A 12,725-nucleotide genomic window follows, 5' to 3' on the forward strand; every position below is an offset into this window, starting at 1 on the left:
ACCTCCCTGGGGTGCCCTGGGGCTGGGGGCCCGACCAGCCCGGCTGCCCTAGTGTCTGCCCTCACGGTGGGCTCTTGAGGGAGCGACTTGCCGCCCGGGAGGGAGAGCCCCGGGCAGCGGCACAGGGTGCGCTCCGGGGAACAGTCCCGCGAGGCCCGGCCCGAGCAGAAGCTGGAGGAGACTCGTTCTTCCCGCCTCCCCCGCCTCCCCCCCCCCACCGACGATCCTGTCAGCGAGTATGTGCTGGGTCTGCAGCCTGCCCTCTGTCGCGCACAGCCCGCCAGGGCAGACCCCACCCTGGTTCCTGCAGCACCCGATGGAGCCGACTCCCCCACCAAGGAAGACCAGAGGTACCTCCTACCGCTCCGCTTTCCTTCTGCATCAAAGATTAATACCGGATCTTACCCCGGCTGCTCTGCCTGGCCCTGGGCCTGTGGAGAGAGGCCCGTTTTCAAGTTTGAACTCCTCTGGACCCACCTTTTTCCAGGGAGATGTAGACCTGGGGTATTGTCTACGGGCAGGTGGCAACAGTAGGAGGGTTGAGTCCTGTGGGCACTTTGACCCCCTGGGTTGCCTCCCCCAGGGCAGAGATGAGCAGATGGCATTGCTAATTCCACAGTGACATCTGGGAAGGCCCCGCGGTAGGGTCCTCTCTCTGAAGGAAGTCAGCATCGAGGCATATGAACGCCCTTCCTGGGGGCCGAGCACCGGGGGTTAGAATATCCCGGGGAAGGTAGGCGTGAATCCCCGTTTGCCGACCCCAGGGGTGTCCCATGGGCGGTGTTGTGGGAGGCCTGCAGGCCTGCGGGGGGATCCCGCCTGCTGAGAAGCTGCCCTCTGCAGGCGCGCTGGGGCTTTGGGTCGCTGAGAGCTGCAGTCAGGAGTCCCCAGGCCGCCCCTCACGTTCAGTACTGTGCTAGAAGAACTCACGGGACTCAGAAAAGTTATTATGGTTCCAGTTTATTACAGCCAGATTAAAATCCGCAAAGACAAGAGGCGCACGGGGGGAGGTCAGGAGGGACCGGCCCGGAGCCCACAGGTGTCCTCCACGTGGTAGGGTCACCCAGCACAGAAGTTCGCTCAAGCCTTGGTGTCCAGGGGCTTTATTGGGGTTGGTCGTGTTCACTGCCTCGCCCCCGTGACTGACCCTAGTCTCGGGAGACACAAGCTGATGTCACGTGTCCCAGGGTCCCCAAACACAAATCACACGTAAGTATAGGCCACCTCGAGTGGCCCAAAGCCCTGGGTAAACAAAGACCCTCGTCAGGGAGGACATTCCCAGGGCTTCAAGATCCCCTCCCGGGAGCTGGGCAAGGGTCAAACCTTTCTCTGGTCAAGGTGAGTCCTTTATTGCACAGCTGTGCAACAAACAACTTACTGGCCTTAGACGCCCATGTGTTTGCCTCGGTTCTGTGGGTTGACGGGGCTGGGCTGTGCGGTTCTCAACTTGAAGTCTTAGGCATTTGCGGTCAGGTGACATCTGGGGCTGCCGTCACCCGAAGACCAGCCTAGCCGCACGTCCGAGGTGGCTTATTCCAAGGCCTGGCCGCCGGTGTAGGCTGCCGGCTGGGGCCTGTCACCGGACCATCCACACACGGCCTCCACGTGGCTTGGGCTTCTCGCGGCATGGTGGCCGGGTCCCACGGGGCCGCGCGCACCCCACAGGTCCAGGTGGAAGCCCACACGTCTTCGTGAGCTGGTCTCGGAAGCCGCCCTGCGTCGCTGCCACCGCATTCTGCCTGTCGTCAGGTCCCTAAGGCCGACCCAGATTCAAGGGGGCAGGGAAATAGAAATAAATGCATTTGTTTATGCAAATGCCTGACTATTCAAAGTAGGTTTTCTTGGTTGAGCTCAAGATGCCAGAATTAACTTTAAGCTCAGAGATGCAGTTTTTTCCTGTGGAAAGAGGCCCGTAGCTAGCTATTTAATGTGTCTGCTTCCTGGCTTTATCTGTTAAGGATGGCTCGATTCTAGATTGTGTATTACTGGCATTCCTCATGAAATCTTGCTTGGTTTCTTTCCTTTTTTTCCTTTTTTTTAACCTTTTATTTGGAAACGAATTTAAGCTTAACAAAAAGTTGCAAGAGCTTGTATACCCTCGACCTAGATTCACCTACGCACAAACCATCGGGTGCCGTGAGCTTGACAGTAAGTGCGTGTGGTGAGTGCACGCACCCCGTTTTGTCCCTGAGCTACTTGGGAGAAAGTTGCATAGCGCACATACGTCATGGGCCTTTACCCTGGTGTGGTTCCGTGTGATTCTCCTACGAATAAGGGTGTTCTCAATAGGGCCGGGGGTGGGGGGTGGGGAGCGGTGCCTGGGTGGCTCACTTGGTCAAGCCCCAACTCTTGACTTCGGCTCAGGTCACGATCTCACGATCTCACGATCTCACGTTCATGAACTCCAGCCCCGCCCCGGATTCCGTGCTGATGGCCCCGAGCCTGCTTGGGATCCTCTCTCTCCCACTCTCTCGGCCCCTCCCCAACTTGCTCTTTCTGTCTCTCTCAAATAAAAATAAACTTAAAAGAATAAGGGTATCCTCACAGACCCACACTACGCGTAGCCACCACTCACCCCACTTCGCTTACTGTGGAACCTCAGTTTCACAGGGATGGGATGTGTGTACTTAACGGCCACCTGCTGTGTACATATCCGTGTGTGTTGGCTGACCCAGTCATGCCCCGTGTTGTACTTAGCTGTCCTCTTTTTGGTCTTCTTCAATGTGGAATATTCCCTCAGTCTCTTGGTCTTCGATGACATTGACTCGACGAATACGATCCTTCCCCCATCCTACCCTGTAAAGAATGTTTACTGGGGTTTGTCTGGTGTTTCTTCATGAGATTCTGGTTGTGGATCTCTAGCTAAACAGCATGGAAGGGACGTGCCGAAAAACGATGTGTTTGTCGAATATGTTGGCGAATAATTTCCTCCCGGTCTTTCCCTCTCTCTCTCTCTCTCTCTTTCTTTATTGTGCTGAAATTTTACCCAGAACATAAAACTTCTGTTCTAAGTCTTCTCCCTCTCTCTCTCTCTCTCTCTCTCTCTCTCTCTCTCTTTCTTTATTGTGCTGAAATTTTACCCAGAACATAAAACTTCTGTTCTAAGTCTTCTCTCTCTCTCTCTCTCTCTCTCTCTCTCTCTTTCTTTATTGTGCTAAAATTTTACCCAGAACATAAAACTTCTGTTCTAAGTCTTCTCTCTCTCTCTCTCTCTCTCTCTCAGAAGGACAGAGGAGAGATGTGTTGTTGGGGGAAGATCTCAGGAAGTCCATTAAGTGTTTGTTTGTTTTTTAATCATTTATTTTTGAGAGAGAGAGACAGAGAGGGAGTGCACGAGCAGGGGAGGGACAGAGAGAGACAGAGACAAAGAATCCAAAGCAGGCTCCGGGCTCTGAGCTGTTAGCAAAAACCCAATGTGGGGTTCAAACTCACGGACTGTGAGATCACTACCTGAGCCAAAGTCAGACACTTAACTGTCTGAGCCACCCAGGTGCCCCAGTAAGTCTGTAAGTTTTAAGGAATCAGTAGGGACAGATGTATATGAGGTCTGCAGAGGTTCAAGGCAGTTAGTTGAACAACAGAAAACTCAGCAATGTCTAAATTCTGAAAAGGAGTTTGGCCAGTAGATGCCCATGAAAACAAGTAATTAAGACGCAGGGCTGCAGATGCTGAGATTCTGGTTAGAGATTCGGTCAGGGTCCCCGAGCTGGGGACACGGGAGGCACACAGGGGTGGTGGAGGGGGGAGGCACTGAGGTCAGGTGTAGACACCGTGACCTGTGGTCATGTCAGAGGCCACTGGAAGGTCTTGGGGTTTGAGCAGGAACAAAGGTGGGGCCCCTGGAGTCATGGGCGTGAATGAGAGGCCCCTAAGATACCTCACTACCTGAGGAGGGCCCGCTGGACTGGGGGTTGGCTGCAAAGGAGAAGCCTCCCACCCCCGCTGGCCGCAGTGGACCCAGGCAGCTGCCCCGTTGGACAGAGTTGAGACTCAGAGGTGACAGCACCTGGGTGTTTCTCTTTCTCTTGGTTCCTTTCAAGCTGTCTTCTCTTCCCCTTCACGCCTCCCTTTCCCCCAACCCCCATCTGTCACAGGCATGATTAGGTCATAGGCCCAAGCTCTGGCCACCAGGGACAAGGAAAGTTTATTGGCCCCCACAGCACAGGGTGGGTGGGATGTGCTGATGTCAGGGGACATCAGGTGCTCGGCAGCCAAAGTGACAGATCGCCCCCGCTCCCCAACCACCATACGCTGCGCCTGTGGGGCCCTCTGCTCATAACCCTCCCGTAGCTCCCATCTCAGTAAAAGCCAGGTTCCTACAGGGCTCCTTGGTGTTCTGGAACCTTCCAGGCACGCTTGCCTCGGAGCCTTTGCATTTGTTCTGTCCTTTTCCACGGTGCTCTTTCTCGCCTACTTAAATATCTCCCCCCGTCCTTCAGTCTCTGTTCAGAGAAGCCTGCTCCGATTGTACCAACTGAAACGGCGACAGTGCCCCACCCTCGCCACCTTCCAACATACTGTCCAACGTTTGCTGCTCACGTTTGTGGCTTGTGTCCCGACTAGAGCATTGGCCCCCAAGGGCAAGGGCTTTCTGTCTTGTCCACAGCTGTGTCCTCAGTGCTGGAACAGCCCCCGGCACAGTGTGGATGAGAACGAGTGTTGCTTGAGAACGAGTCACTGCCGTGATCCGTGCCCCAGATTGCTCTCCTTCTGGCATGGCCCTGCTTTTCCACAGCCTTCTGTGTGTACCAGCTGAGGCAGCAGAGAGGTGGAGCCGTTCGCCTCAGGGCACACAGCAGCGGAGTCAGGATTTGAGCCGCAGGTCTGCCTAAATCCAGAGTTAACAACCACAAGGCTAGAGGCCCAAAGGGTGAGAGGAGCCAGCTTGAGGAACTTGAACATGAATGTGGGTGGAAGCGGTGGCCAGGGAGGGGGCGGGGGGGGGGGAGTGTGAGGGTCTACCTCAGGATGAACCTTCCAGGGTCCTGGGGAGCTCGAGGAAGCCTCAGACACTGCTGGGGGGCGGGGGGGAGGTAAAGCAGGACTGTCACGGCGCCTCTGGGAACTGGCTTAGCAGCTCCTGACGCCCGCCCAGCAGCCCCACTGCCCGGTGACTGTGCGAAAGAAGTGAAGACAGGTATTCACGCAAACACTCGTGCACGAACGCTCACAGCAGCACTGTTCACAGTGGCCAAAAGGCCGGCACAAGGCAAACAGCCATCGGTGGTGGGCGGGTGAACAAAATGTGGATCCGGACCGGGAACTATGAACTCGGCCACTAAAAGGCACAGAGTTTCCACACGAGCTACGACATGAACCTTGAAAGCGCGCTAAGCAAAGAAGCCAGACACAGAAGGCCACATACAATAGGATCCCAGTAGCAGGAAACGCCCAGGACAGGTACGTCCCTGGAGACAGAGAGCAGATTGGGGGTGGCCAGGGCTCGGGGAGGGGATGACGGGGGTGACTGCTAATGGGGCAGGGTTTCTTTCGGGCCAGGGGATGCTTTGGAAGTAGAAAGATCTGATAGTTGTATAACATTCTGAATGTACTAAATGCATGTGGATTGTGCACCTGATTGAGTGCACGCCCGGGTGAGCCAGGGAAGGGCAGACGGAGACAGAGAGAATCGTAAGCAGCCTCCACGTCCAGCCTCGAGCCGTCGCGGGGCTCCAGCTCACAACCATGAGATCGTGACCTGAACCGAAACCAAGAGTCGGACGCTTAACCGACTCAGCCCCCCAGGTGCCCCCAAATTGTGCACTTTACAACGGCTTGCATGAGGGGCGCCTGGCGGGCTCAGTCGGTTAAGGGTCCCGGACACTCTGGGTTTTGACCCAGGTCGTGATCTCACTATTTGTAGGATCGAGCCCCACGTCGGGCTCCACATTGACAGCACGGAACCTGCTTGGGATTCTCTCTCCTCTCTCTCTCTCTGTCCCCCACCCCCCAAATAAATAAAAATTTAAAAAAATAATAACATAAGTAAAATGGCTTACACGGTAAATTCTATGTGTATTTCGCCATGATAAAAAAATAAACACATGGGGCCGGCATTCGCAAAAACCAAAACAGGCATGCGCTTAAAAACAGGGATGTAGGGGGCGCCTGGGTGGCTCAGATGGTTAAGCGTCCGACTTCGGCTCAAGTCATGATCTCACGGTTCGTGAGTTCAAGCCCCGCGTCGGGCTCTGGGCTGACAGCTCAGAGCCTGGAGCCCGCTTCGGATTCTGTGTCTCCCTCTGTCTGCCCCTCCACTGCTTGCACTCTGTCTCTCGCATGTCTCAAAAATAAACATTAAACACATTTTTTTTAATTAAAAAAAAAAAAACCAGGGACATAGGATGAAGACATTGGGGGAAGGAAGTCAGGCAGCTCAGGAACACCGCTCCCCCTGGCCTTGCAGAGACCCTGGGTGGGTGACAACCTGGTGAGTGAGTCCCGTGGGCTCCTTCCCACCTCACTCCATCCTCCCTGAGGGAAGGCCTTCAAGGACCCCCAACACCAGTGCCGGCCGGTTTCCTCCTCAGTCGCGGGTTCGAGGGGTCAGTAACCTAACGGATGTGGATGTATGTTTGGGGGGTGGATCATCATCCAACCCACTGTAATATACATGCCTATGTCTATAGCCGTTGCGACATCCTTATCTGGATCCAAATACACATCTACAGCAGTATCCGTATCTCTAAGCCTATCCTTGTCTATATGCACATTATTACCCGTATCTGTATCTATATCCCTGTGTCTATGTGACCAAGGTTAAAAGTATATGATAACAAGAGGAATTAACAAATAACAAGAGGAATTATCTTATTTGTGGTTGAAGGACCCTAGCTGATTTGTCTTTTTATGATTTTGTGTTCATCTAAATCCTTCCGAAGAGTATATGTTCGTTTCGTAATAAAAAAAAAAGAAAAAAAAAAAAAAGAAATCTGTCACTCTTTTGAGGAATACAGAGAAACCTCCACGGTGTGCTCAGGATAAACCCCCTAGCAGAGCTCAGAAGGATTGGGCACAGTCTGGCCTCGTCCTGCCACAAACCCCCTTACCCCGGTTATAGCTAAATTCAATAACTTGAGTCTTTTATATCTATAGCTTATTTTGTTTTTAGGCTCTAAAACAATACTCTGCATTGCACGTGTCCATTGGCATGTGTTTGGATATATTAAATATGGGGGGAGAGGGGGTGCGTGGAATCCATCAAATTCAGAGCGAAACCAAACTGAACATTAAAAAATGATACAGTAGCTGGGGCGCCTGAGTGGCTCAGTCAGTTGAGTATCTGACTCTTGATTTCTGGTTGAGTATCCTGATTCCCAGGGTTGTGGGATCGAGCCCCGCATCGAGCTCCTTGCTGAGCGTGGAGCCTTCTTAAGATTGTCTCTCTCTCGTGTGATGCTAAGTGAAATAAGCCATACAGAGAAAGACAGATACCATATGTTTTCACTCTTATGTGGATCCTGAGAAACTTAACAGAAACCCATGGAGGAGGGGAAGGAAAAAAAAAAAAAAGAGGTTAGAGTGGGAGAGAGCCAAAGCATAAGAGACTGTTAAAAACTGAGAACAAACTGAGGGTTGATGGGGGGTGGGAGGGAGGGGAGGGTGGGGGATGGGTATTGAGGAGGGCACCTTTTGGGATGAGCACTGGGTGTTGTATGGAAACCAATTTGACAATAAATTTCATATATTGAAAAAAAAAAAAGATTGTCTCTCTCTCTCTCTGCCCCTCTCCAGCTCGAATTCTCTCTCTCTCATTCTCAAAAAATAATACAAATAATAATAATAAAGCAGCTAGAGAAATGAACGAGGCCAAACTAAACGCGAGGTAACAATCGTGGCCCAACCCCACCAGTCGGAAATATCTGTAAAAATTCAAATAAGTGTTTGGAGATTCAAGTAACAAAGCATCTGCTCCGATCTGGTCAGACTTCCCAGAGCCCTGCTGGGTCTCAGCCCAGGAGCTGGCGCTCACAGCTCCTTGGAAACCCTCTTCCCCACGCCTCTTCTGCAGATGGGGAGTCTGGTCTCAGGCCCAGCGCTCGCAGGGCGAGACCAAAGACTCCACAGTCACTGTCATTTTCCTGTCGTGGGACACGCTTGGCAACAGCGGTCTGTTAACCCCTGAAGAAAGTCAGGGCTAGTTTTCCCCTCTGGCTTCAGTCAGCAAACACTTTCTTCCATCATCTACACAAAACTTAGAGGGCGAGCCTGGGGAATCAAGTAAGAATATAAAGAGAAAAATAATTTGACGAGACGCTGTCATGGTAATGAGAGACCGTGGGCTTCCAGGCGAATGGAACCAACAGAAGAATTTTGAAACAAATCCACCTTCTTTTCTTGTCCATTATATCCTTTAGTTGCTAGCTGCCTAGTTGAAGACGTGAACAGAGCGGTTCACGGAAGATGATTTGCCAGCTTTTCATCAGAGCGACCTTACTGCTGTGGCCTATAGTCCGAACTCTTTTTTTGTTTTGTTTTGTTATTGTTTTTGTTTCTGAATTCTTATTAATTTCTTTATTAAACAATTTTTTAACGTTTATTTATTTTTGCGAGACGGAGTATGAGCAGGGGAGGGGCAGAGAGAGCGAGGGAGACACAGAATCCAAAGCAGGCTCCAGGCTCTGAGCTGTCAGCCCAGGGCCCAACGCGGGGCTTGAACCCACGAACCGCGAGATCGTGACCTGAGCCGAAGTTGGATGCTTAACCGACTGAGCCACGCAGGCGCCCCTGGTTGGTTTTTTGTTTTGTTTTGTTTTGTTTTGTTTTGTTTTGTTTTGTTTTGTTTTAAGAAAGAGGGGTGGAGGGGGGCTTGATCTGACAACCGTGAGACCATGATCTGAGCCGAAATCAAGAGTCAGATGCTCAACTGAGCCACCCAGGCACTCAAGAATTCTTATCTATGTCTACAGAATCTTATTCAAGCTAAGCTCTTCCCACAGTTTATTGTACTGTTTAGAAAACACTTTTCCCATTATAAAATATAATACTGGCCCAGTGCAGACGCCCTAGAAAACACAGAAAGTGCTCTCCACTGCCCGCAAACATTGCTGCTAACAAGTCCTTCCTGGCCAGTACCCGAATGTCACTCCCCCTACCACTAGGGGCAGTCTATTTCCCCTCCCTTGACTCTGGGAGGTTCCTTGTGACTTGTTTTGACCAAAAGAATATGGGAAGTGATACTGTGTCAACGTGGGGCCTAGGCCTTACCAGGCCTGGCCACTCCCACCATTGCCTTCTTGGAAACCAGCTGCCATTTTGCGCGGCAGCTTGGGCTTCCAGACTGAATAATGAAAGATCCCTTGCAGGGAGAGAGACCAGGTGGAGGAGACCCAGCTCGAGCATGCTGGCCACCAGCAACCCCCCTCCCGCCCCCACCCCGTCGCCAGCTGACCGCAGCCACAGGTGAGACCAACCGAAGAACCACCCAGTGAACCCAGTTGGAATTGGGTAATAACTGGGTCATGTAAATACGATTGTAACAATCATTACTGTCCCAAGGCCAAAGCTTCGGCTGGTGGTTATGGATAGTTGAAACAGATGACCCTCGTATGCCACCCCCCCCCCCCACCCCCCAACCCGGAGAGGAACACCGCTAACATTTTGATGTAGGTACCGCCACATTTCTTTTTCCTGTGCCCAAAAGCATAATTTCAAAATTAGCAACAGAGGGGCCCCTGGGTGGCTCAGGCGGTTTAGCGCCGGACTTCAGCTCAGGTCATGAACTCACCGTTGGTGGGTTCGAACCCCACATCAGACTCGCTGCTGTCGGTGCAGAGCCCGCTACAGATCCTCTGTCTCCCTCGCTCTCTGCCCCTCCCCCCACTCATACTCTATCAAAAATAAATATTAAAAAAAAAAAAAGGAATATGTGGAATCTACAAAATAAACATCTTGTCATTATTTTTGCGTGCCAGGAAAACTATCCAAAATGACTCTATTAATAGTTGAGCTGCAGGGTCACCAGGGTGGCCCAGTCGGTTAAGCGGCCGACTTCGGCTCGGGTCATGATCTCGCGGTTCGTGGGTTCGAGCCCCGCGTCAGGCTCTGTGCTGATGGTGTGGAGCCTGCTTTGGATTCTGTGTCTCCCTCTCTCTCCGCCCCTCCCCTGTTCACACTCTGTCTCTCTCAAAAAATGAATAAACGTTAAAAAAAAAAAAAAGTTAAGCTATAGCAGGAAAGATTACAATGTTCCCCTCTCAGCCACCAGGAGGGATGCTGAGCTCCTCGGGGCTCTAAGGATCAAACCCAAATTGACCAACTTAACATGTTCATGCCGCGTTGCCTTACTACTTTGTCCGCAAGGCCCAGTGGACAGTAGCAACTTTTTCGAGCCCCTCCCCAAAATGTGTAAGCCAGAAAAAAAAAAAAAAAAAAAGTATCGATTCCCTAAATCGGGAAAGAAACCACCAAAGCAAAGTTAGTGAATGCTCCTTTAAATGCCTGACAGTGAGGGGTGCCTGGGTGGCTCTGTCTGGTGAGCGTCCCACTTTGGCTCAGTCATGATCTCGCGGTTCCTGAGTCTGAGCCCGAGTTGGACTCTCTACTGTCAGCACGGATCGTCTGTCCCCCTCTCTCTCTGCCCCTCCTCTACTCGTGTTCTGTCTCTCTCTCTCTCAAAAATAAACATGAAAAAAATAATAAATGCCTGACAGTCAAGTAACCATTAAATATGCCTACATGTCTCTACATTTGAGAACAATTTAGGTTAGCTTTGCCTCAGTCCGCAAGAATTCTTGAGAGGGCAGGGTGAGTGCAGAGAAAACAGAGCCAAACTTAAATGAAAATACTGCTGTGGAAAAGAGTCTGGCAGTTCCCCAAGAGGTAAAACAGACTTACCACATGTGAGGGGCTGACTTGCGTCCCCTCCGAGTTCGTATGTTGAAATCCTAACCCCTAGCACCTCTGAATGTGAGCGAACGGGGACAGTGAGAGGTGGTTAAATGAAATCAGTAGGGTGGACCCTAACCCACTATGACTGGTGGTGGAGGGGCAGAGAGAGAGGGGGAGAGAGAGAGAATCGCAAGCAAGCTCTGTGCTATCAGTGCAGAGCCCCACGCGGGGCTCAATCTCATGAACCATGAGATCATGACCTGAACTGAAACCAAGCGTCAGATGCTTAACCCACTGAGCCACCCAGGGACCCAAGGTTGTTTTATTTTATTTTTTTTATTATTTATTTTTAAATTTATTTTTTTATTTTTGAGAGAGAGAGCAAGCACGCACAAGGCGGGAGGAGCAGAGACAAAGAGGGAGACATAGAATCCAAAGTAGGCTCCAGGCTCTGAGCTGTCAGCACGGAGCCCAATGCGGGGCTCAAACCCACAAACTGTGAGATCATGACCTGAACTGAAATCAAGAGTTGGGCACTTAACCAACTGAGCCTCCCAGGCGCCCCCCAGCTCATGGTTTTTTAATGGTCATGCAACAGTCCATGGAGTTTACAGGTAGTAACTAAACTGCTATAGTTAAACAGCTGTTTTTTTGTGATTAACATTGTCAACTGAAACCAGACCTATATACATCACAGTGGCGTCCACCAATGGTGGGTGCTCTCTTGGATGGATGGATGGATGGACGGACGGACTGATGGAAGAATCAATGAATTCATTAATCAATGAATCAATGAATGGCAGGAGTGGTGCTGCTGAAGCCTGCCTGACATGACTTTTAAGAGTTTGGAATTTGAGTATGTGAGACCCATGACTTCCTGTCCTTCCACTTCCCAGCTTAGTGGACTTGGCAAGCTCCCCCACCCTTCTCCCTACCAAGCCTCAAGTTTGTCATCTGGAATATGGGTATATTAATAGCATCACCCAACTTTCTCATTTCTCCAGTCTCACAGGTGTAAAGCAATAGCTCGTTGTTATTTCTTTCATATATCTCTAATTTCAATGATTTTTGAGCATCTAACCATGTTCAGATGAGCCTTTGAGCTGCCCTCTCTTTTACATTGCCTGTTCGTATTCTCACCCATTTTTGTCTTGTATTTGCCTTCTTTTTCTCCTTGATTTGCATGAATGCCATGTACATTTCTCATAGTGTGTTCCCAACATGTAGCAATTTGTGGTGCTCCTTTTCCATTCTCTGTGTCTTTACTGTGTCTATAATGAGACATTAACAGAAACGCTTGATCTTTAGAATTTTTGTCCCGCTTTATTGAGATATAATTGATATATAGCATTGTGTAAGTTTAAGGTGTGCAATGGGATGATTTAGTATATGTATATACTGCAGAACGATTACACAATAAGGTTAATTAACACACCCAACACACTTCACACAGTTACCATTTATTTTGTTGTGCGTGTGTGGTGAAAACTTTTAAGAGCTGTTACTCTCTTAGAAACCCTTAATTTTGATATAATCAGATTTCACCTGGATTTTGCCTGATGGCTTATATTTTGAAGTTTTGTTTAAGACGTACTTCTTGCTTACCCCAAATCCCCAAGTTCATTAGGATAGTTCCCTGCATCCTAGTCTTCTGAGCTAGATGGTTGTGTGTGTGTGTGGGGGGGGGGGGGTTTGCATAGAGTTCTAGAGTCCACCTTTGTGCAGAGCAGTGTGAATTAGGGATTTGATTAGGGAATTAATTTATTTAATTTATTTAATTAGGGAATTAATAAATGTATTTATAAGTATTATAAATATATAATATATAATATTATATTTTAAATATAATAATTTTATTATTTAAAAATTTTATTATTTATATATTATACATGATA

The sequence above is a fragment of the Panthera pardus genome, unplaced genomic scaffold, assembly GCF_024362965.1.
Source record: "Panthera pardus isolate Hobbes unplaced genomic scaffold, ASM2436296v1 HiC_scaffold_18, whole genome shotgun sequence".
NCBI lineage: Eukaryota > Metazoa > Chordata > Mammalia > Carnivora > Felidae > Panthera > Panthera pardus.